We start from the raw sequence: 25,437 nt of genomic DNA on the forward strand, positions 1-25,437 counted from the left end.
TAATGACGATGAGGCTAAAACACGGCGCATATCCACAGTGGAAGGTGCACCAGCAATGCGTCTGCTAATCGAAGACATTGTGCATGGGATGACTTTCTCTTCTCGTGTACTCCCGCTATATATGTCTTACAGAGTAGCTCGCAGGATCCATAGCCGCTGTGTATCACATCATAAACCACAGCCACCATGTACTAGAGGAAAAAGCAGGCAGGCTAAAAGAAAGTGGTATTCTTCACTGTGAGAGAATGCTGCTGTCGTACAAGTATGCTAACAATTCAAAAAGACGTGGTGATGGGATAGTCAGGGATCTTCAGAAGTATACATGTCGTGCGTAGAATTGGCACCACAAACATAACACGTACGACAATGGCGCACTATTGGTAATATTCTATTGCTAATCAAGCGGCAACAGATCGAATTGGCAGTAGCGCTTATCGAGAAGAGTGGTGCCATCATCTCAGATTGACTCGCCTCCCCACGCTACCCGCCGATCAGCTTGTGATGATTTGTCAGTTATTTCCGCAGCCTGCAATGAAAAAATAAAAATTCCACTAGAACGAGTCTACATGGAAGAAGACTTCGCAGAGTGATGTCGTAAGCGTGCACAAGTGGCAAGACCACGTTATACAGCCACGCGAAAGTGTTTATTCTAGGAAAATAAATCCATTCTTGCTAGCAGCTCTGAGTAGCCAGCGCCAAAGCAATCGGCGGGCGGCTATCTTCTATTTCATTCGTAAGGCAGCGGTCTCCAGCTGGTCCGTAAAAAACGCGGTTTCGTTAAGCGTAATATTAACGCGAAAGCCTTATATGCCCCATGAAGCAGAAAATTCGGCGAGCATCCGGCATTCAGATCCGATGGCAGGAAAACCCGCGTGGCCAAGTGATGACGTCACGTTCCCGGCGCTGGACCTGCAGTGGCTCGCACTGCGAAATCCCACGGTGAACAGCCACGGCGTCGGACGGACGCCGTGGCCCACACCCAAAAGTTTGACTTTACCCAATTTGAAAATTGAGTTGACCCACCTTGAAAACAACCTGCCCAATTCCAACGTTCGCTTGGCGGTGACGCTGATTTGGCATCGCAGAACGATGTCAGTTTATGAGCTGTCCAAGTCCTCATAAAACAGACCGCTTCCCGTATTACCGCCAGTTCTGGAGCCGTAGTTGTCGATGTGTGCTTGAATTTAAATGGCTGGGTAATGCCACGTTGCTCGATAACAAATACAGCCCTTGTGGTAGATGGTGTGACCAAACCATCGGTGTATACTTGTAGAGCCTCACTATATAAAGTAAATATATGAGACATGGTGAGCTGTTTCAAGCCAATGGAAGAAACATGGGACTTCATCGCAATTCCAGGAATACCAAGCTTCACTAGAGACCTCGGAACCGCCCAGGAAGGTGTTTTGAGGATGTTGGTCACATGTAACCTTGTAGGTATAGTACTTCCGTGACATGCAATTGTTTTATTAAATTCACAATCCAGGTAGGTTCAGAACCTGCATACATCGATTGAATAAGCCCGTGATTCCAATATTGTGCCCTTGGTTGAGGTGCAGCGTGGCAAGCCAAGTCCTATCAGCAGCGCTTGTGCCTGAAGTCTTTCCAGCGTTCACCGACGAGATGACCTTATGTTAGATAGCAATGACATGTTGTAACGTATGTAGCGCTTGAAAAGCGCCTGGTACAATTGGAGCAGACGTTTTTCAGAAAGGCTTCATCTTAGCCCCGATATAACTAGAAGGACGAGTATGAAGCTTGTCAGTACAGTCCGGAACAAAATAACATCATTTGTACAAGAAAGATTGCGGTCTGTTATGACACCAAGAAATCTGTGGTTGATGACTAAAGGGAGCGCCGTTGCGTCGACAAAAATGAAATATTGTGACATTGATTCCCCTTTCAATTCCAGCAATGCGCACTTAGTTACTGAGATCTGCAGGCCTTTACTTCACATGCACTTCACGGTGACAATAGCACCCCGTTGAAACGTTCCAAATACTTGTAGATATATGAACCCAAATGACCGGATAGAAATGTCATCCGCGTACATGCTGATATGGGTTGTGTCAGGTAGCTTTGTCGTCGTGGACGTGGCACACCATAATAACGCACCATAATAACATTGGAACAATATTGGGATTTCTATCACTCTCACCATCCACAGTGGCCATAAAAATGGTGCCGCTACTCGAGATAACTGCACAGCCATGCATAAATCTGGCCACCAAAGCCGAGATCTTCAAGCGACTGGAGAATCATAGGGTGCAAGACGTTGGCTTAGTGGGTACCTTTAATAACCAGAAATATAGCACGTACCAGACGGCGACGTGCTTCATTCTGTTGGACAGAGGACTTCAGGTCGATTGCACCATCGCTAGACGATCAGCCTCTTCGAAAGGTGTCGATAAAATTAGGAACTCACCCGCTTTTCTAGAGTTGTCATTACAATATAAGGAAAACTTCTACGCAAGTACTGGAAAAGGAGTGCCCAGATGGCATTCTTCCTCATTAACATAAGTTTTCTGGTTCTGGTTTTATAAGCTTACACCGTGCATTTTCTTTTACAGACACTCTGTAGCCTGATTCAACGTAATCAAATTACTGCCAAGTTCTGGAGCATTTGCCAAGCTTGCCACAAACGTGCCTCGCGACTAGTAGCGCAGCACTTCGTGTTTTGCAGGCTGTGTTTCAGTCTTGACAAAAAGTTTTGAATAGGCAGTTTTGAGCAACAGAAAACTGGATCGGGATTTTTTAAGCACGGTCAAAGTTTTGTCGTTCATACTTCTGCTCTAAATATCTGAGAAATTTATTATCAATTTCACTAAATATGTAATTAGGTGAAATAGAAAAATACTACCGTAAGAAACGGAATTAAAGTCGACCTTCTTTTTCTCAAAACACCGCAGCGGACAGTCATCCACCGTCTTATATACCGGTAATTCTTGCCGGATTATACAGGTGTTTTTTTTTTTTTTCATTTCCTTAGAAGTAAACTTTGAGGGGGTCGACCAATATTCTGGTTCGACCTATATTCCGGTTTCGGCGGTTGTAGTCTGGCTTGCTTCTTGTGAGACCCAACATCACCACCATGGTTCTGTCCAGCTACGTGGCAATTTAATATCTTAAAACTTTTGTACAAGTTATGTGGGACACATGGTATAGCGCTAGGGTTGATTCTTAAGGTGTGTGTCTTAAACGGCTGAGGTGTCCTTGTTTCTCATATCTGTTATGTAGAGTGGTTGAATGCTCTATGAAAAGCTTCCGTCGATTTGTTGGCGATTTGAGCGTAATAAAAATAATCATTTTGATATGATAAGAACACTTTCTACGTTAAACATATAAAGTTGCTGTTTTTAAGGTTTAACAAGCATTTTGCGCGTAAAAATTGCAGTGGTTGCTCTGTGTTTCCCAAACCAGACAGAATATTTATATTTTTGTTACAAAAGGCATCAGAATTATTATTTTTATAGGAAGTGGCTCATACTTGCGTGCAATCTTTGATGATTATCAAGGGACAGGGATAGATTTTATTTAGAGTTTGTTCTGTACGTGACCTACATAGGCACCGGCAGCAAAAGCAGCTGCGAGGATGAAACTTTCTAACGCGCAGTTTTATTCTGTCACTCTATACACGAAGCATCAACAATTGTTTGAGTCCGTCGTTTTTACTTTGACGTTAGCCTTATTATGTCGAATGGCTAATCGTTTTCTTTTGCGATCTATTCGATTACCATTCGAGTCACTGAAAGAAAGTACGTGATCGTGGTGTCTGCTTTACCTTCACGCAGTCAAGTGACGTCTGCTTCGCGTCAAGAAGGCACAGACTACTTGGGAGTTACAAGTGCGTGCTCATAGAGGAAGCGACAAACGTTTAAAAATATATTAAATTATGGGGTTTTACGTGTCAAAACGACTGTCTGATTATGAGGCACGCCGCAGTGGAGGGCTCCAGAAGTTTAGACCAGCAGGGGTTCTTTAACGTGCACCTAAATCTAAGCACACAGGTGTTTTCGCATTTCGCCCCCATCGAAATGCGGCCGCCGTAGCCGGGATTCGATCCCGCGGACAAAAGTTTCAAGTTATTCGCTTACATGCAAATTAAATAAAACCATTTCTTGCGCAAAATGCGAACTTGATGTAGCAGACAACGCTTCACATTCCGGTCTTCGTGTTTTTTCCCCTTTCCTTCCCGCTCATCAAAAATGCTATCAAACTACCAATTTTTCGCACTTTGACATGGTATTGTACGCAGCCAGAGAGGCATTCATATCTTATATTGAAACTTTTTGGTACATCGTTGCATGAGAGCGTGTCGTGCTGATTAACTGGTAAGCTTGTAAGGTAGACGGATATTTAGTTTTCAAAGTACGGAGGCACTCGCATTTTTATTCCTCTCTTGACCCCGGTTTCCTTTTGTAACTCTTACACTTTACTGAGTCTTCAATTTCATAAATACTAAAGTGGTTGTATTTTGCATTATGTCTTTATTTGTATTACAGACTCCCAATTCTACGGAACTGTCCTTTCTTGAAAAACGCAAGGGCGCCCGGGCGCAAATTACCCGCAGGTTTTTTCAAAAACCGGTGAGATTCGTTTAGAGTGTAGGAGTCTATGATAGGCTAAAATGACAGTTGTAGTTGTTATAGGCTCTTGACAGTTGTAGCTGTTGTACGCTTGTCTATTTGGTTGGTCTGTTTAGCGAATTACGAAATAAGCGAGTGCTGTTCAATACAAATGCTGTAGCACATACTTTCCACTGAACTAATTGTAAGTTTTTTACAGCTCTTCTCGTTTTCGTAATCACGAAAATGAAGGTGCAAACCTTCATTTTACCAGCAGGTTCCGCTGTATACAAGGGATTTTTTTTTACTTTGTATTACGGTGTGCAGCGTAGTTTCGACATGCAAAATCCCCAAAAGTAATTTAATTGATAAAAAATAAAAAGGCATGCCATAGCTTAACTCAGTAAATTGAGGATAAAGATAAAGCTAGACCGGATAACTCCACGCAAAGAGCGCCTCTCAAGCCTATAGGTCACAGTATTATACGAAGGGCCCTCCTTCCTCACTTTCTCGCCATTAACTGTTTTGGCTGCGCTTCTTAGCACTGCATATGTAAGGAGAAGCCATGCCAGCGGGTAATACGGTTAATAGGGCTACCTTCTGGCTTTTGTTCTTCAACTCATGGTACTGATGGCTGCGCCCCGTACTTGAGCGTATCTTTTTGCTCGTTGATATGTTCCGTGTCCTGTAGCTGCACATCTACTGATTCATGACAGTGCAGGGATTGGTGTACAAGAATTCGTACTGAAGTGCAAAGATATGTGAGTGTGGAAGGGGCTCTGTGTATTGCCTCTTGCCGCTTCCTAATTGCGAGTCCCAGTTCACATGGTCAGTCGCACAAATTTCAGGCACTCAGCAGTTGCACGAGTTCTGTAAACCCACAACGACTTGAATGATTGGGGAAGTCTAACTTCCTAAATGAACACTACGCCTGCGAGAGACCGAGTAGAGATGCGCTTCTACAAATAATTTTGTACACCTGAGGTTCCTTAGCCCGCATTCAATGATGAAATGAATTTGGCACTCTACAGGTGAGTAGAGGTTACTGCTGCGGTTGATGCGAGATTCGAGTATGTTTAGCTTGCGTCGAGCAGCTTTCACATTTTTTTAGTCATTGCCGAATGACGCCATCTTGCATTTCCTGCAATAAACATGGTCAGCACCTATCAACCCTTTCTTCGGCTCTCACAAGTAGTAAATTGAGTTTTTTTTTTCTGAACTTTCGCGTAATTAAATTTATGATTTCTAAATTTCAATTACACAAGAAATAATTTCCCGTTCGCATTTTTTGTATTTATTGAAGGTTGGCGTGAAATTTTTTTTTAACAAATGGAGATCATGCCCTTCTGTTCCCCTTTTTCTTACTGTTTATTAACTCAAAAAGTTCTTTTTTTCGAATATCCTGGACTCGCAGAGAACGCCATGGTTGATGTTCAATTCGAAGCTCTCCTGACCCTAGTTTGGACAATACGGTGTATGCCATGAATGGAGTTCCAGGAAGGCTGTTCATGATATTTTAGTACAATTACCAAGTGTTGTGGACTTCATTGTAAGTGGTAACACATAGCCGAGCCATTACGGGTCGTTCTGTACAGGTAGGGAAACGACATAAACGGAAGCGTGTGCTGGATAGCAAAGAAGTGGTGGGCTTTCACGCTGTTCTGCTCAATATGCGAGTTGACTTCAACACCTGTCTTGGTCTTTGTTGCTAAATGATGACGCACTCAGCGACATACCTGTGGAATGCATGTTTTTTAAGCTCAGTTGAAAGGTGTCAGTCGGGTAGAACAAATACAGGGAGGACTCTGAACCCTATCTACTTGTGCCCAACAACATCATCCCCCTCTATTTTTTCGAAACCAGACTCGACAAAAGACTGGCATAGCGCGAAGTGGCTAGTACCTGTGGGTAGATAATAGCTGAAGTAGTTAGCAACAACTGATTGAGGAAGTAATGTCGATGCCAAAGAGAGAACGGAACATCACAGGCACAGCACAGAAAGCCTCCTGCCGAATAAAAGGAAAAACCGGATGAGCGAATGGGTCGTATGGGTGCCAGGCGCAATCGACTCGCATTGGGGAATAGAGAGGCGGAAACAGGAAACCAGTAGGGAAACCGGAATGTAGAGAAAGTCAGCGTGGGAGCGGCTTTGGAAATAGACCGAGACTGGAAGCCAGCCAGTGCTCCCCTCATTAGAACCTACTGGGTCTTCCTCTTTTCCTGTAATGTAGTTGCTGCCTTCCGCTCTACTCTTAATAGGATGTCCGCCGTCCCCGGCACCAACGCAGTAATGTATTTCATGTGCTCCTCTGAGTGCATGGCACTACTCTCAGAAGTTCCAGGCTACAATCTATTTAATTGGCGCACACATAGTAATAAGATAAGCTTAAGAAATTACAGCCCCTGTTGGTCCTCTTTAGCGAAGGCAATGTCGTTGCATTAACATTTTGATTTTTTCAAGCTTATCGGCCACGGTTAGCTTTCGCGTTTTTGTGCCGAGAGCTTCAAAGGAAACAGCGGACAAGGAACGTGCTGGCGATGGAACAATAATTTGCTCTGCTTAGAAATTTCCATGTCGTCAACAAAATTATGCCCCCATGACCACCCTTCCTACGCGAAGATGTGCGGCAGTTCCATGCGTGGCATACCGATGGTAGTCTCTTCACTGCGTGCGGCAATGTGTCTCGACAGCTTAGTTTCAATGCCTCGAAGAGTGCGAAGGCAAAATCGAGACGGTGCGTAGGTACGCTGTGGTAACAGCATTATTCCACAAAATATTTCGTCGTTATGTGCTCTTCATGTCTTATGTGTATCATAATTCCTTGAGCGAAAATACATATAATAACCAGCAGCAACGTTCTATCCTGCATAACCTCTCCATTTTTTTGTGTTACAGGGGAGTGACGGTTGAGACGTGCATGAGCGTATAGGATCATATTCTAGGTTGAATGAAAAATAATGAGAGAAAAAGGGAGAGACAAAAAAGCAAACAGTAATTAGGTCTGACTTGTTTGAACAAGAAACAATATACAATTATCAGTTTCATATGGTCAGTATAAATCTAGATTTCTCTAAAAATAATTATAACTGTTCACTATTGACCGACTTGTATTGTACACTTTGAGAAGAGGTTGACTCGTTTACACAGGTCCACGACGTCTTCAATGTAGCTCGTGAATGTTTCTGCCGGCTGCTGTGCTCGGGCGCGCAAGCGTTGTTCAGCGCGCAGTTTGCGAACAGCGGGTCGGCCGAACACTTCCGTAAAGGTTGTCTTAAAGATTGACCATGTGGGTAAGTCACTTTCGTGGTTGTGAAACCAGAGTTGGGCAACACCAGCCAGATAAAAGATGACGTGGGTTAACTTCGCTGGATTATCCCACTTGTTGTGCGCGCTCACCCGTTCATATGACGCCAGCCAGTCTTCTACATCTTCGTCGTCTGCACCGCTGAAGATCTTGGGGTCGCGTTGTCGTGCAACGCCGGTGCAAGTGACGGACTGTGGCGTCGGCGCCGTTTGGGATGAGCTGTCCGTCATGGCGGGCGATAGCGTTCTTGATCGCAGCTCCAGGGTTACAAGCGACGGGGTTTGAGTCCCAGCACCTCCACCAATTGAGAAGAGGTTTATTGGCGGCTCCTAAGGCAAAAGCGCAGCGACCGGGAACGGCGAGACAGCCCGAAGCACTGTCCAAAAAAGGCGACAGTAATCAACAGCGCGAGCGGAGCCGAGCCGCGCGTTGGCGATGTGTCTGTGCCGCGAGGCGCGTCTTCTTCTTCACAACTTGAACAAAAAAAGGAAGTGTTGGAAATGGGCAAACCACCAGAAACAGAAGGAAAACCACATGATTTGAACGGGTAACTACATGTATAACCGCGAAAAACAATTATAGGGAAGGAGACGCACAACTACAGTCCTAAAGCGGGGCAGCATGATCAATTTGAGGTACAAGTTATTGCCTCACCCAATCTGAGTTCGGGAGAACCATCCAAGGAATTCACGCGCGAAAATCCCCATCGATTTCAATAACCCAAACGGTAAAAATAGTGACACACCTCTGTGACAGAGTTGGCAAAACTGGGTTCGTGACGACACGTCCATCTCAAAGATTTGGAAGCACTCGACAAAGCTGTGCCTGACGAAAATCTTTCATGGTTTAAAAGCAAAGTGAAAACGTTTCCTGGATCCAAGCCAAGCACGCCCACGGCAGATATACTGACGAACGTAGGTCAGATACAATTCAAACCAAGGAAAAAGAAAAGCTCAGAGGAATGGAACACGAGAGGAGGGCGAAATGTCTGGAAGTCTGCGGGAATCGTGCCAACGAGTTTGGTAACTGACTTACCCATACGCAGTTTACTACAAGGCTTGCAGCAGTACTTCTTAACTCTCGGGTTAGCGTCGTGTGAGTTAAAGGCTAAAATAAAGATTGGTCTTCTGGTCCCCAGTGCGTTGGCACTTCGGCAAGCACAACGTTGGCCTCCTTTGCATCTCATCAAGTTGATGCTTGTCGGCAGCACTCCTCCGACGGTCAGCGCTGCACTTTCCTAGTGCCCAGAAATGGTGTCCCGTTTATTCTTTTTCTCACCATACCTAAATAATGTCGCCTACAAATCTTACAGTGACCGCCTGTTTCGTGTTCTGCCCATTGGGAGCTGAAACGGACACCTTAATCTATTAGGTTATCTTTACTTTCTTGCTCCTTTCTTTTGATTTCTTTTGGCGATTTCGTATTCACGTGCTCTGCTCTTCCTTCAGTCGCGAGAAAGCAGCTCGACCAAGAGGTCCCAACGGGAAAGTTAATTGTGGGTACGTGAGGAATAAAAATCTTTTAAAAAATATTCCTTTCATTAAAGGGCATACGGGAGCGTAGAGTTGTTGAGACACTACTGGAATCAGGCGCCGGTGACTTCAGAGTTCTGGGTGCCAATTTGTAAATTTCCACTTTCACTTCATGCTCTGTGACGCTCTTTCGTTCTGTAGAGTACCTTTGTTTGACGTTATCTTCTATTCCAAGCCATTTAGTTGTGCACCACAAGCAGGTCCCTGTATTGAAAATTTCTCGTTCTGCTGTTAAGTTTTTCCAGAAGGCCATTCTAGGCAGTAATTTCGTTTCTTGCGGCTTCTTGTACTTTATTCTCCTTTTCTGTATTATAACAAATGTTATTTCTCTCTCTTGCCTCGTTTAGATGAATCATGCTGGAAATGCTGCTCAGATTTGACACATTCGAAATTTTGTCGCCCTGTATTAGCGGTGTCGCACATAAGCGTAAAGACCCGTTTTTGAGCTATACGTCGACTTAAGAGTAGCACTCGATTTTACTCAAAATGATAGAAATGTTTGCAAAAGCATACATAAATATAAAATATGATAAAAGACATAACTGTAAAGGGAGGTCACATGGTTTTAGGCGTCCTCACGTCTCAGAAAATTTAATGCGGACCCAGATGACATTTTCCAACTATCTGCGAACTATATACAGAGCCAAAATAAAGAACGACTCCAAGTGATAAGTTGCTATCGTTTTTGCAGCTACTCATGAACATGGGCATTATTCGGAAGGCCGACGAATGACGGAGATGGGCCGAACACTCCCATTGTGGTGCCGAAGTGGGAGCGGGGGTCTGAGTCAATTAGGCTCAGTCACGCTAAGTGCATCGAAGCACCTTGTTGTCAAGGCCTGCGAATCTTGAGGCCTCATCATCATCATCATCATCATCATCATCATCAGCCTGGTTACGCCCACTACAGGGCAAAGGCCTCTCCCATACTTCTCCAACTACCCCGGTCACGTACTAATTGTGGCCATGTTGTCCCTGCAAACTTCTTAATTTCATCCGCCCACGTAACTTTCTGCCGCCCCCTGCTACGCTTCCCTTCCCTCGGAATCCAGTCCGTAACCTTTAATGACCATCGGTTATCTTCCCTCCTCATTACATGTCCTGCCCATGCCCCTTTCTTTTTCTTGATTTCAACTAAGATGTCATTAACTCGCGTTTGTTCCCTCACCTAATCTGCTCTTTTCTTATCGCTTAACGTTACACCCATCATTCTTCTTTCCATAGCTCGTTGCGTCGTCCTCAATTTAAGTAGAACCCTTTTCGTAAGCCTCCAGGTTTCCGCCCCGTAGGTTAGTACTGGTAAGACACAGCGATTATGCACTTTTCTCTTGAGGGATAATGGCAACCTGCTGTTCATGATCTGAGAATACCTGCCAAACGCACCCCAGGCCATTCTTATTCTTCTGATTATTTCCGTCTCATGATCCGGATCCGCCGTCACTAACTGCCCTAAGTAGATGTATTCCCTTACCACTTCCAGTGCCTCGCTACTTATTGTAAATTGCTGTTCTCTTCCGAGAATGTTAAATATTACTTTAGTTTTCTGCAGATTAATTTTTAGACCCACTCTTCTGCTTTGCCTATCCAGGTCAGTGAGCATGTATCCAGTCTGAATGTATCCCACCAACACGCCCAAACTTCTCTGCTAACGTGTAGATGAATTGCGAAGGCTGCCAGACGCAGGGAGGCCACGGGATGGAGAGTGGCGCGGCGAGATGGTGCAGGGTACTCGCTCCAGATTGACCAGCTTACCATTGCTGTTGCATGTAATGGCACTGTGAAGAAAGGCTCCGGTAAGAGTGCGGTCCGCAATGAAAGCACAGCTAGGAAATGTGCGTACACTAGAGATTGATTCAGAAACGCCACGCGTGGCTGGATCAGTTCCGCGACGCCGGTGAGCATGATTGTGGATCTCCTTTGGTAATCTCACCGGTAAGCTCACAGAGAAGACTATAGAAGAGACTGGCTTCGGGCGGACTGAACGTGTCTAAACCCAACTTGGACGAGTCTGAGCGGCCCACTGGTCATTTGATGCATGCATAGCGCAACATCAGGGATGACTGCTTGTTAGTGCACCACGCGCTGCTGGAAATAAGCCTTTGTAACCGCCATGCCGTAGGACGTTTCCTGGCGGGCTTCTGAGGGAGGGACAGAAGAGATTTTCCTTAAATAGTCGTTTGCAGTAGTCAGAATTTTCGTTTAGCCCTACTACGTAAACATTGCTGTACCCATTTTATAAGAAACACGCAACAAGTTTTGTTCTATTTTGACACCAACACGTAGCTTCCCAGAATAAGGATACAAACCTCAACGTTAGGCCCTTTGTCATTTCTAACATAATAATAAATGCAAACACAGAAAACGTAAAATTTCTAAACTATATGAAACGTGAGGCAATATGAAAAGCCATTTAAAGGTACCTAATGACGTTACACACCACAGCACTACGAATTTGATTTTTAGTACAAGAGTACGTATGTACTCGTGCATAAGCTGCCCTTTTTTTTCATGAAATTTTCTGAGATGAGGGTTATAGACAAAGCAGGCCTATAGCTACACATTAACACACTGTAATGCCACTGCGACAACTGTTTCAGATAATTAAAGAAAACTGGTGAAAGAGATGAACATTTTATTTCATTATTTTTCGCCCCTTTCAAGCTAATCACTCTCAGACGAGCTGAGCTCACCGGCACTCTCACCACTGTCGGAGGAGCTCGCCTCATCGGTGCGCTCCCAAAGCTGGTCATCGTCTGTGCCGTCCATGGCGTTTGATATCCCCGTGAATCAAGCCTTCTTGCGATGATGTCCACTGATAGGGAACGCCACGCTTCCAGAATCCAAGCGCACACTCGCTGAAGAGACGCTCGCTTCAGTCGCCCTGTCGGAGTTGTTCCGTGGTTGCCCGCGGCCATTCACACGGGGTAGCACCGGTGAAATTCTGTCTTGAATGGCAGGTTTACGCAAACATCGAGTGGTTGCAGCATGCCTGTCCAGCCACCAGGAATCACGGCCAAGTCCGTTCGGCCGTGGGCCAGCCGAGCCTCCACTCGGCCTGTTAGGTCGACGCGCAACGATGATGATAATGGTATGCTGTGAGTGGGAGAAACTAACTGGCGCCACCTTGTAGCACTTTGTGGGACTAGGCATGTTTTTGGACCATATGTTGTTTTTTTTTTCTCAAATTTTTGCGCCCGAAAACGGGAAGTGTGTGCTATACATGGGGGCCGCTTATATACGAGTATATACGGTATATATACACGAAAGATACAGGGAAGCACCGCATCAACTTGTAGGCGTGGTATAAAAAAATTAAGACAGCGTGAAACATCTTACGGCGTTTTTTTTTTTTTGGACGAGCAAAGTTAGTTTGGATACCTCGGAGCAAGACCTATATACTACGACACATAACAAGAAGATATAGAAACAACATCTTAATTCTGACGTGCACGCAAGATCGCAAGCTTAGGAATCGGTGGGTTGTGTTTCTGTGTATGTGTGTGTGTCGGTTTAACTCCCTATACGTCGAGCTCTGCAAACCAAGGTGCTAGTGCTTTGCTAAAGTTATAACTCGGCAGCCCTTGGAAGAACATCCGTGACCACCGTATTGTTTACAACAACACAGGAACGTTACACATGAAACTATTTAACTTAACAACCTAAGGGCTGAAAATTATTAGAAACCACTAAATTGAATTATGGATGTGATCAGCGCACTAGCACAGGGAAGTATTCACAACATGGCTTGCCTGTGAAGTATTTTTGGGGCGCATTCACATATATAGTGTTGGGCACCCCCTACTGCAACTATATTGGGTGAGAGTCATCTTGTAAGTAAATAAATAAGTGTTGAAATCATTGTAGTTCCAAGCACTGCGGTCTTCGACGGTTTTCAAGTATCAAAGAAACATTGTGTAACGTCATACTTAAGTTCCGAGCGCGTGCGATTCGCTGAAATTAGCACTTAGTTTACTAGCATGTTTACTTAGTTTACTCGGTTCATGTGATTCATGGTTGATTTCATTTCGCATGCTGATTCCGCACAACGCCTCTCACAATGACTGACGACTGTAATGCGCTTAGCATTGAATCAATACAGCGATACAATTATCGTCACCGGTGAAACGAGTTATGTATGAGGCGAGTACTGCAGCGGGACTCCTCTTTCGCACTTTCGTATGAACACTCGGCGTCATCTATAGCAATGACGCCGCAAAGCTTGTCCGTGCTCTCCATAATGTGTGACGCACAGGAGCGTGCGAAAGCTGAGAAACGTTTCATGCGGCGGCCGGGATCTCTACAGCACTCCGTTCTGGACACGCTGCGCCGTATCGTGGCGCTGTTGAGAAGTGCGCATCTCGCTTCCTAGAGGAGAAGCGTTGACGCGCCAGTGCGTGCGAACGTTGATAATTGTTCCCTCATTTGCCGCGCACCCACTGGCACATACTCAGAAGCCCAAGCTTTCGTGAGGTTAATTGAAGAGTGGGACGTACATAACCAGTGCATTCATGGCTGAGCTCGCTAAAACGTTAGCGTTACAGACGTTCATCGAAAAGCGGCACATTTCCGAGTGCATTCGTTACGCAGCCCGCTGAAGCTCTGAAGAGCCCGTGTGTCATGCGCTTAGGTTCGCCCAAGATCGAAGAAATTTAAAGAATATTTTTCGTTATTCTAGAGCGGCACCCATTCCAAGCATCATATTTCTAAATACCAAAGTTGGCGTCAAAGACTTTCGTTGATGAGCGGCACAGACCGAATGACACGTACCCTGTACTTGAAGTCGGCGTCAAAGAATTTCGCTGAACGGTCGTGCCTACGCAGTCCCGCCGCATCTACAGTAACCTATGTTCGCCTGAAAATAGTTCGTGCATGAGCAGTACATACGTACACATTGCAATATACTCAATGACCGAAGTTGGTCCGATGGTTGGTTTGAACTCTGTTTCATCAGCACGGCAGCCCGATGCGTCGCCTTTAGACCATCTTCTACTCAGTGACGCAGGTAGGCACCTTCTCACCCCACGTTGAGCAGGAAAGAAGCAGTCATCTGCAGTCAACTCCAAATCAGTCCATCAGTGCGAACGTACGCTACAAGACTTACCCAATGTGCTACGAATTCAGCTGCAAGTACTGAGAGGCGTCCAACACCGTACGCCACACAGCGAGGGAGTGCGACGGCACCGAGCTGTCACCGGCGTAACAACCAATGGAGCAATACTCAAATACCCTGCTCACTAGCCACGACGCCGAGGACGAGCTCCTACTCGAGGACAGGGCACGGCAAATGACCAGGGCCCACGCACTCCCGGAATAAGGACGCAGCCCGCCTAGTAAAAATACTCTCGCCTGCTTATATCTTTAGGAAAGTTTATTACTACTACACAAATGGAACCTGTAGATGCATGGAAAGGCAGCTCAGCTGAAGATAAAAATAAAACAGAAGCGCCAAAAGGAAAAAAGAACTGTACCTTCCTTACACCACTTTGAAGTATGTTACATGGCGAAATAGCACTTCTCTCAGTCCACGTCGCCTTCTTTTAGGGTGCTTAGTGGAAGTAAATTCTGGTGCTATTTAGCTGAATACCAAGCCCAAATAGCCAAATATAAACGTGAAAATAAATTTTACGAGGGCCTGTCAATGTCGCTAAACCTTTTGATACCATTCGAATGGGTATGTACAGGACACTATATGCATAATTTACGCCTTAGTTACTTAAATAAAGAAGATACAGGTATACTCTGTATATTCTCTATAATCGACAATCTCTGTCTCTCTCTCTCTCTCTCTCTCTCTCTCTATATATATATATATATATATATATATATATATATATCTTCTTGTTTACTTACTACGGCATAAATATACATATAGTGTCCGCTACATACACATACGGATCGTATAAAAATGTTTAGTGACATTGACAGGCGCTCGTAAAATTCATTTTGACGTTTAACAAGACCGCGTGTGTTAAACTAACTCATAAAGAGGCTCCACATAATTTTGCAATTAATATACTCGGTACTCACGTGAAATAGCTCACTGTAGTTAAGTATGTTGGAGCAATGTAAGCGCCAAGTTTAAAGCACCGCTTATCAAACTTCATCGGCAATTTCGCATATGCGAGGAAGTTCTAAAGCGCAGTATATGGAGTATTTGACAGCATTAATGTTTTTTTTTTATGTATCCACTACAGCAGATACACTCTAAAAACTAAGGGAGTGCCGGGCACTCTCTTTGAGGGAGTAGCTGCTTGTCCCATATTTCACTCTCTTTTCGAGAGTAGATCGACCCTCTTTGAGAGAGAGTAGGTCAACTCCTCCTGACAGAGTTTTGTTACTCCACCGCAAGGGATTGCTAGTACTCTTCCGCAGAGTGATAATACTCTTCCCACAGGGAGTGCTAGTACGCTTCCGCAGAGTGCTAATACTCTCCCCGCAGGGTTAATAGTACACCGCCAGACCGAGTACTTCTACTCCCCCAAACAGAGTGCTTGTACTCCTTCAGAACAGAGAGCTAGTACTCTTCCCAACACCCTCTTAGCAAAGTCCTGGTCACGCATGCAGGCAGGAAATCAGATCAAATTAGGGCCGCTGATATACTGTTCCCTAGGCGGCTCCTCAGAGACACTGGCCCGATTCCAAGCGGCCTTCAGAATAGGCGTGAGCAAAGTTACGCAGGATTTTAAAGTCATTTTTTCCTGGCTATTTGCTGCCTACCGGGAGGCGTGACTGCTCTGAAGCGGCCTATGCGTATGCGTCACGAACGCCACTGAGGAGAAAAAAAAAAGCGAATTAACACTTAATCTGCAAGTATCTTCGCAAATTTCACAATCCGGAGTCACACAATCTAATTAGAATACAATTGTCAAGGGAATCACATACTTATCAAGAATCACAATGCCCTATACATCATGTGAATTCGAACCCGGGTACACTCGCATTTGTACAATTCAAAACACACATCATAACCATTACACCACAGCGCCGCCACGCCCAGTCGTGTTCTTTTAGAGGTTATATACATACCAAACGTATTTGATGAATCGGGTGTGGTGGGTGGGGTTTCTCTGCAGTGTGCTGTGCTGTTGTGTACTGGAATACGTGTGCGTTTGCATCATTTCCATTCCTTGCTACGACTAACGAAGGAAGACAACGTAGACGACAACGTGAGAACTATTCACGGCTTGTCGTCACCGCAGGAAAATAACAAATGTGCCGTTCAGCTCATGATCGAGTGCTTCTCCAGTCCATGTTCTCCAAAATAGGCGGATACAAAGTATTGCGCCAACCATCCACGTATGTGAATTTAATTCGCGCGTATACTGGTGAGCAACTGCGACGCCAGTACCAGGCATTTCGACGTGCCTCACGCTGCCGTGTAGGCGTTCTTTTCAAGTGCATTAGTTTACAATTTGGTTCAGTCCGCTGTGAGCTGTTGTCCTGCATTAGCAGCGGATCGTTAGCGTTTTGAAGCGCATACATTCCAGCATTTGGAGACTGCTTATGCCGATAGCCGCGTCAAATGCATTGGCACGCATGATTACAAGACTAATGTGTCCACTTGTTACGCGTGCACTGCTCATCCTGTGGCAGTGCTCGTTCTAAAAGCTTCGAAGACCATCTACACTCATGCGTGTGTTCAATTTATATATGCACAGGATGGACTTGCCGGCTAGTTGGTTGAGCATTTTAGAAGAAACAGCGCAACACAAGGACGACGCAAAAACATGCCACACCACGAAGCGCTGGTGTGGTTGATGCTTTTTTTCGTCCTTGTGTTTGCGCTGTTTCTTCTTCCACGATACACGCACACCACAGGTACGCGAAAGTTTAGGAGGATAAGTGGTTAACTCTGTTTTCCCCGTTTTCTCTCAGTGTCAATGGCACAGTGCGTTGCCCGGAATTGTGCACGCTTACCCCCATATGCAGAAATGCATCATAACTTGAAGCCCATGCTTGACTTGATCTAAACGACGCAAGTCGTGAACGCACCAAAAGAAAGGCAGTGAGCGTCTTGGGGGACGTTCGCACCAGGCGTCGTTTATATCAAGTCAAGCATGAGCTTTGTATTAAGATACATTTCTGAATACGGGGGCTAGACATCTGCTTCTTCCAGAAAATGTCGAAGAAACGCCCGCCAAAACCAGGCACATTCGTAAACTTAACTAGGCAATACGAAGCTCCATAGAAAAAAAGAAGAGTGGTATTAAAAGCTTTCAGTATTTTTCTTTACTCCAAAATAGTTGCGCTCTCGTGGCTTCACTGTACAGAGATAGTGCAGCGTTAGCTAGAAAGCATGAATTTCCTAACTCCATGCCAAAATAAGCTTGTAAAATTATTTAGGTGCTAGAATCCAGGGTTTGTAGCGATGCTTGAAAATCCTTTATTTCTAAAATGCCATTTTTAAGGCATTGAAAACCCTTGAATTTTTAGAAGTACTGGAAAGTCCTTAAACTTGTACACTTGGCTAGACTTAGCAGACATTGCCAAGCGCTTTTTTTCCCTTCTGTGACACTCTTTCGCATGTCACAGAAAATTGTCTCTGGAGGTAATAGAAGGAAAGCGACATCCTTAAAGTTGAAATTACAAAGGAGCTGCAGATACCAGTTTTATGCACATGGAACCGGCGACAAATGTGCTTGGAGGAGCAGAAGCAGGAAGCTCAACAGTTGAGGCATTCGAAGAGAAGCCGTGAAGAGTAAATTGAGAGCGACAGACACAATAAAAAGAAATTAGAAATGACTATTGCTTATTTGATGGTGAAAAAAGCTGAGGCAACAGATGACATCACATACACTGTCAAACCAAACAGTATTCAAAAACTGCAAATGTTGCAGGTCCAAGTAGTTAATTGTGCTATTGCAGAAAAACTTTGAGCGCTTTCTTGAAATGCTTCCTTGTGTGCGTTTAGTGGTGGGCGGTGAAAGGTGAAAGTTACTGTGTCGGGGCCTCGAAAGTCCTTGAAAACCATTCAATTTTTTTCTTCAATATTGCTGCGAACCCAGTAGAACAACTGTCATGGAGTAAAAACCTTGGCTGAACAGGGGCTTATACGCAGAGCACAAGAAGACTAGAAATGCAGTAGTAGGCATGGAGGGCCCTGAAAAAAATGTGCCACATACGCTCGTCAACCTTATGTTTCTGCACCGACTGTCGCATTTTTAATAGAAGTGCACTTTCTGTTCTACTCCAATAAACGCAACATTACGAACTCCAGTGTGGGGCAGTCCTTCAGCCAGTGCAGAACTTTTTCTGTACATCCGAGTCAGCTCTGTCATTTTTCCAGCATTGTAGTACAAGATTTGTTAAACTGGTTTAGCAGAATATGAGCAGTATACTCTTAAATTAGCTGTTTATTTGTATGCACAAGTTCAGGTCCTCAGTTGGGTTGCATGACAAATTGCCATACCTCAATAGATACAAGAAACAATTTTATTACAGTTTAATAAAATCCAAACAGTAATAATCACAACAATATAACGACATACATTTCTTTTGGTACGTATACAGCCCATGTCTTGGCAGTGTATAAATTCAACTATACACCGCAAGTACTGTGTCCTGACCACTATTATTCACATGTGTAAAACCATCACCCAATTCAACAAATATCACAGTAATTAGTGACATACACTTTGTAACTGCTTTACATGAGCATAATGTATACAAATGGTCCCTGTGTACCTACACATGACTAGTGCCACCCGAGTACTATTACTCACAGGTGAAAAACCAACAAAGCAGTTCTTTAAAAAATATCACAGCGTTAGTGACGTACATGCTGTAACTCCCTTGTAGAAACTTAATACAAACACGTGAGGACACAGAAAGCTAGCAGTGGCATACATGGGAATACCACCGCCTCAATACTAATTCACAAGTGTAAAACCAACCAAGCAGTTCTTTAAAGAATATCACAATGCTTAGTGACATACATTTTCTAACTAGCTTATATAAGCTTTATACAAACATGAGAACATACACAAAGCTAGCGGTGCACCCGCATAGAAGTGCGGCCATCTGAACACGATTATTTGCAAGTGTAAGCTCAACAGAACAGTTCGTTATAGTGACGCACATTTTGTAACTGCCTTATACAAGCTTAGTGCAAGCACAAGAATGCAGAAAAATATAAATTAAAAACTTGCTCTATGCATACACAAACAGATCAACACAAATGGTAAACACCGCTTTGAAGACAAATGTGACTGTGGCAAAGCGCAGTGCTGTGCCGGTTGAAATTGCCACCCACAAAAGTATTGAGCAATGCTTAAACCACAGGCAATAAAGTGCTGAAAGACTGCGTCTCTAACGTAACTATCTTAATTCAAATTTCTTGAATATAGGGCTCGCTTGCAGATAAGGCAGCTGATCCAACTGACCTGATTTTACACCTGCTACATGCATACAATGCACTCAGATATAACTGGTAATAATAATTATAAAAGGCATTTAAAAACTTGATAGTATGATGAAGATGCATGACTAGAAAAGTTCTGTCCCCCTCGTACTTGTTAAAAAGGTGTAAGTACGACACATGTTCTTTTTTTCCTCAATTTTTGCATTAATGGACAGCCGGGAACCTCGAACCGACACAAAAAAAAAGATACTATGTTAATAGTGTTATGAATAATTTTTTGTGAAAGCTTTTTTACAGACAAGTTGCAGTCTCGTTTCTGGAGGTTGAGCTGTATCTTGAAAAATAACTTGAAAAGTGGTCACATGGGAGCATGACACTATATCATAATGTTAGTTTCAGTTGACTCTCTTGCCCTACAAGTCGCTGCTCACTGTGGCCAGAGATGCAACAGCAGTGTCTGTGTGATTTTCATCACACTTCTGTCCTATGCCATTCTTACCAGAGTTGGCGGCACATAGATACCCAAATTTCGATAGTGTTGCTTTCTCAGGTGGTTGCTTTTGATTTGCTCAATATCAGTTGGCACTTCAGCTGCATCAAACTTCTTTTTTACCTCTTCAACAACAACATCAACAACAATATTATGACACCTGTGTTGTCCTTCTAGTTGCCTACAAAGACCAGTCAATCTAGCAACAACACTGACAGTCTCTACTATCTTGTAATGGGGGAGAGGTGTGTCCCACCATGTGTTCCACATTGTTGTCACTATGTGGGCTGGCTGGGGAGGCAACAACTGTAATATGTTTGCATTTGCATATATTAAAGTGATGCTTGTACTGTGTTATAACACCTAACTTAGTCTTGCACTTGCTGCACAATAACACTGGCTCACAGTCGTGGTGAAAAGCTTTTGTATGTTGAGCAAATGAGTTGTATCCACTACAAAAAAAAGTCAGTGATAGCACACATGTTGCTCTACCAGGCCTGGTGTGGTTCCTTCTGACACTGCTGCTGATGCTGACGCGCTGCTGCTTGCCTCGTACACTGTTGCAGCTGCAGTAGACATGGCAGTCTCTGTATCTATTGCTGCCGTGTCATCTGTCATGGTAACTTCCAAATGGTATCGGGCTCACTTCTGCAACAGAGATGTTGTTTGCCCCTTGAGGGCTCTCATGATCAGGGCCAATAATTTCGTAGGCATTGTCTCCTGCATCGAAGAACCAATAAGAACAGCATGAATTAATAAACATAGCTCTAAAAAGTACGGACATCAAGACTTAACCACAAGCTTTGCACATAAGTGACCGGGCTTAATGAATAATACTTGCAGGAGGAGTTACACAATTGTTTGTGTATATTACAGTAAAGCCTCATCAGAAGATATTCAAGAGGCACGGGAAACATGTCTCTCGAAACCAAAAATTTTGAGACACTGAGGAGCCAGACTAGATCACTTTATTATGCATCATCACTAAAGTATGTTTTGATATATCTGAAGGAATAAATGCTCAGGGTGGCTTAAAGGGCCCCTAAACCACTTCTCGACATTTTTTGAACATTTCAAGTAAACACGCATATCGAAATCAGAATGCCGTCACGATTGGCGAAGCCAAATGCCAGAGTGCATAGCACTGCCGGAGCACCACAATATGAAGAAAATGACCCCGTGCGCCTCTCTGGACCTATCCTGCACCCCCCAGTTTGTCCTGACGTCACCAGGCTGTCTCTGATGATGTCACCAGTTTCCGGTGCTGTCGATTGGTCGAACGAAAGTGTACGACTGCCGGCAAGGCCGGCAAGCAAATACACACACTCCTTCTTCCTCGTCGCGTTGCGCGCGATGCCATTGTGGGCAGCCAATGGGGCAAAGAACAGAAACGCCAACAGAAGGGTCTCCCTATGAGGCTCTTTAACACAAGTCACCATACAGTTCCGTTGTATTAGCGCCACCCCTCGCAGGACGACGGGCCAGCGCGGCAGCAACAGAGCTCGTTGGTGTTGGCCTGTCCCGTAACATTTGGAGGTGTACTAGGCAAGGAAAAGACGATACTGTCCATATGGCGTGTACCAGATGAAAGAGTAAAATGAGTGGGGACTACTTTTCGATAATCAAACACACGTAGCTCCACTATTACTGCACCGTTTCGAAAAATTCTCGTGGCTACCTATTCATTGCCTTATTGTGTAGAACTGCAACACCGCAACTAAATTTCAACCTCGGTGGTTTAGGGGCCCTTTAAAGAAGACATTCACAGCTTTTTAGTGACTGTAGATTGTGTTAGCTTCCTTCCCAACTTCTGGAATTTAAACACTTCACTTTGCAAGCCTTGTTGCTCGCAGTACCTTTGAGGTGCTCTTAGACGCTCGTCAGCTTCAACTGCCGACACTTTCTGCCCTGCACTGTCCTCGTTGCCCTCCTTTTCTGGTTCATGCTAAAAGAGACATGCGCGATTGACTTGTGTAAGGATTGCGTGATCTTTACGCCCTTCAGAGCACACAAGGTGCACAAAGTGAATGTGTCTGGGTTGTGTCCCTTCGAAGTAGTGAATACTTAAAAAGTCATCCTTAGTAACAAAGGTGTCTCTTGTATACAGTATTGTTAATGTGACAAACATCAGAAAATCAACCAAACCATTTTCAGATGTCTCTTACAACCAAGTGCATCTTGTAATGAGATTCTACTGTACTGAATATTTTTCAACTATGAATCATCTGCATGTACATATAGTCACAAAGACATGTTGTGTGGAATGGCGAATCGGGAAACAGTTTGTACTCTTACTTTTTGTCCCTAACATAAGCAGCTGATAACAATATGATAAAAAAGCAGGCAATGAGGCTAGAATGGAACATAATCCTTCAGCTCTAAACAGTTTTTTGGGCCCACATCATTCCCTCATATGACATAAGGAAACAACGTGATTGCAGTAATGGCTGCATGTGATCTGAGTTGATTGAAACAAAATATATGTAAGGTTGTCCTGTATGTTATTTTATCAGAGTGCTTTTTAGATGTCCTGCTGGTGATCCTGGCTGCGCGATGCTTCTCATGCTTTTTGGCACGATTCTTTTTTTTCCACTCCACTTCTTTTTCAGATTTTCTCCCCTTTCCCTTCCCCCTTGTGTAAAATAGCACACTTGAAGTATAAAATCTGTTGAACTAACGTGTGTATCAAACCTGTTAACATGTGTGCTTCTCTGTGGTCTGTGTTGTATTTTTGCGCTGCACAATTCAATTCAAGATGAAAGATGGAACGTCCCTGCCTTTAGTTTAATTGTGTGTGTGTGTGTGTGTATATGTCTCTCTCATGTTTTGAAATATATGTACATTCAGGAGTGCCTGCATGCCCTTCTCTCCTGCTCCAGTGACGAAAAGGAGAGCCTGTTTATGTACCATAGTAAAAAATTTAAAGGTTTTCGCTGTGCCCATTACATCCCTTATCATATGGATCTGTCACAATACAGAGTAGCAGTGGTCCATAATACTAGCCCATCCCAACATAATTATAAATTAACACATACCGACATGCTGCGAAACAGCTGTTGCAATGCCGCTGGTGAAGGCAATTTCCGCAGCACTGCAGTGGTACAGCCGAGTTCCACCTGTATAGTGACAAATCCATATGCGTGTTAGCAACTCAGTAGTTGCTGATGGTTTCATAAGCTTTACACTACACAATAAAGCAATCTTGACAACTTTGTTGGAACACATAATTAGGACACCCCTTAAACACTAACACGATTAATTGCCCCCAATCTCTCACTCACTAAGGGATAATACTACTGAAACATCGGTGGAGAGCTCAGATTAACACAGCCCATAAAGGACAAGCGTTCTTTGAGGAAAACAGCTATAATAGCGGTTAGTTTTCTTGATCATTTTATGTGGTAGCTTTGATTTAAATGTCATGCAGTACTATAAAATACGAAGTGCCGCATTTCTAGCAGCAGAAGGCGTCGTCAGGCTCATGGTACAACAGATTTTTGCACTGTTTGTCAGTGAGCCGACACATACAAAGAAAACCAAATTCACACATACATATACAGTGTCAAGTGCACTTCTCCTTCTGAAAACGCAGCCACCAGTTCCAATGTTGCTGAAAGGAAAGGTTATATAAAGTGCGAGACTGGAATAGCAACCTTTTTCCCTGCTGCAAAACTTTCCTTCGAATTAATGAAATAACTTTGCAGCGTCATAATATATTGTGTTTCTCGCAACTACTTGCCGGCAGTGGCGAGTTACAGTGTTTATATCCGACTCATTGGGCGACAATACTGCCAAACACAAATGCTTCACGAACACGAGAACACGTCCCTCGCAGAGAATAGCAACCATATATGCCTCTGTGAGACATGATCGCACCTTTGTGGTCAAAATGTACATTAGAACGACATCACCATCTCATTAAAAAAAAAGCCTCCGTACAAGGCAGCCGCCAACTGCATAATGTGAAATTGCAACTGATGTCCACTTACTGGTGGCCTGTGTTTGAGTCACTTTTGGCAGTTGACTGGGTGCTGAGAAATGCACATCCTGGGTTGTCCCTGCAAAACATACAGGGTTATGTCAAATGTTGAAAATATATATATGCCGGCATTTCATCAGTCGCAAAACAAACGAGTAAACTAATAAACAACTGTAATGTAAACAGAGTACACATCATAAGATAGGCTGTCAACTGTTAATGCATTACGCAAAAAACCTAATGCATAGGAAAGACTATATGTATACACACGAAGCTGACACACAATTTAATTCGCTCTAGGTTCTTCCGTGCAGTATATTCAAATTATTATGTCTCGTGGTTAGAGCAAAATTAGTGTAAATTACGAACTAAATTATCTACCCTGGAAACTTTTCTTCAATATGCACCTGTGCGCGCTTCGAACGAGTAGCGTTGTAAAATTTACGTACATGGCATTTAACATAGTTGCGGAACACGGATTTCCTTTGCCCTGTGTCGTGTACAGTGAGCTACATATATCTGCCCCCCCCCCCCCCCCCGCCTTCTTGTACTAGCCATACTGCGTGCCACTGCACCTATACGCACGTCAATAAACCTCACGACACAGAATAAAAAAAGCGCCAATCACCCATGCCTGCACGTTGTAGTGGGCCTAACCTAACCAAGCATGGTCTGTTGCTTTTTATAGTAAACACAGGCACCGTGCTCATTGCAAGTATGTATCATGTCGCTAAGCAAATATGCAATTTCATTGTACCACTATTTTTTTATCACATGGATATATCTGTTGAGAGGCAAGACAAAAAGCAGTCACTTCTCAGAACTAATCAGCTTTCTTAAAACAAATTTTTAACTTTTCAATGACACTTGCTGCTATGTGTTTGTCTCCAGAGAGCATACTTGATTTGACTTTCCAATCAGAGACATCACATAAATATACCATGTTAAGATGACTGCCTGGAGCTTTTTATAGTAAACACAGGCACCGTGTTCATTGCAAGTATGTATCATGTCGCTAAGCAAATATGCAATTTCATTGTACCACTATTTTTTTATCACATGGATATATCTGTTGAGAGGCAAGACAAAAAGCAGTCACTTCTCAGAACTAATCAGCTTTCTTAAAACAAATTTTTAACTTTTCAATGACACTTGCTGCTATGTGTTTGTCTCCAGAGAGCATACTTGATTTGACTTTCCAATCAG

The 25,437-nt window shown here is 43.9% G+C and overlaps 1 long non-coding RNA gene across 1 annotated transcript; it reads right to left on the reverse strand.

Annotated features, from left to right (window-relative positions):
* Window positions 1–18,818: 18,818 nt before the first annotated feature.
* On the reverse strand, window positions 18,819–24,747 carry LOC126540513 (uncharacterized). Its single transcript, XR_011892586.1, has 3 exons — window positions 24,242–24,747; window positions 23,288–23,368; window positions 18,819–20,972 (listed from the first exon to the last, which is right to left on the reverse strand). It is a non-coding gene; the product is annotated as an uncharacterized lncRNA (long non-coding RNA).
* Between the last annotated feature and the right edge of the window lie 690 nt (window positions 24,748–25,437).

Source organism: Dermacentor andersoni, chromosome 2 (assembly GCF_023375885.2).
Source record: "Dermacentor andersoni chromosome 2, qqDerAnde1_hic_scaffold, whole genome shotgun sequence".
Taxonomy (NCBI): domain Eukaryota; kingdom Metazoa; phylum Arthropoda; class Arachnida; order Ixodida; family Ixodidae; genus Dermacentor; species Dermacentor andersoni.